This window comes from Austrofundulus limnaeus, unplaced genomic scaffold (genome assembly GCF_001266775.1).
Source record: "Austrofundulus limnaeus strain Quisiro unplaced genomic scaffold, Austrofundulus_limnaeus-1.0 Scaffold42, whole genome shotgun sequence".
Taxonomy (NCBI): domain Eukaryota; kingdom Metazoa; phylum Chordata; class Actinopteri; order Cyprinodontiformes; family Rivulidae; genus Austrofundulus; species Austrofundulus limnaeus.
In genome coordinates, this window is record NW_013952444.1 from 1,513,302 (window position 1) to 1,514,241 (window position 940).

General features: G+C 32.2%; 1 protein-coding gene across 1 annotated transcript in view; it reads left to right on the forward strand.

Moving 5' to 3' along the window:
* Positions 1-82, forward strand: part of col11a1b (collagen, type XI, alpha 1b) — a gene marked incomplete in the record, with an annotated part of 78,586 nt that extends 78,504 nt beyond the window's left edge. Inside the window, 1 exon segment of the mRNA XM_014007490.1 lies at positions 1-82.
* Between the last annotated feature and the right edge of the window lie 858 nt (positions 83-940).

Sequence of the window (940 nt, forward strand, 5' to 3'; positions counted from 1 at the left end):
CAGCTGACCCCCCTCCACCCCCCTCTCTGGATGCTCCAGGTGATGCTCTGGACACAGCCACAGTCGTGCTTTTGTGCAGAAACACAAAACACTCAAGGTGCTACAAACAGTGGTTTTTGATAAAACTGTAATTATTTGAATTTAGTACTTTTGTACATGACTGTTCCTCCAGTTCACTCTAAAAACGTGCACGTCCATTGTAAGGTTTGAATAAATATTTGGTTAACTATGATAGAATAAATTTTATGAAGATATTTAATGTCTCTTAGGGAACACTTGATGAGAACAACCATCGACATCCACGACATATTTGAGAAAAGCCTCAATTTGTGATTTTTAATCAGTTGTTTTGTAAATAATATAACTTTCATTATTTACTTTGATGAACCTAAACCAAATCAAGACGTGAAACCTTAAACAGGAAAAGTATTTTGTGTGTTTTGTCATATTAAATCAGTTCAGATTACCTGTGGGAACTGGAGCCATAATTAAATGACATAGTAATATAAATAATCTAAAAAAAAAGGGCTTTTTGTTTTACTTCATGATAGTTTAAAACATTGTTTTCTTTTGCTTTTAATGGTTAGAATTTTTCAATTTTTTGTTAAAATCCTAAAGAGGCCCAGGATTTATTTTCTCCTTTGTAATTTGAAATTAAATGTTTTTAATGTGCCTTAAATTGTTCATTCAAAACTATTAAAACTGGGTTCTGAAAAAACCTTTGGTTGAATGTTTGTATTGTTGGCTGTTTCACGTCTGAAAGAAGTTTTGCCCTTTATGTGATTCTGTGGTGCCGGATACTTTTTACCATCCTTGGTCGCTATAAGAGCAAGTAGATTTGAGATTCTTAGTGTTTTTGGTTCATTTAACAGCATTCTCTCTTTGACTCAGATTGGATTTCTTTTTATTTTATTTTATTTTACTTTAAATCAAAATCTGT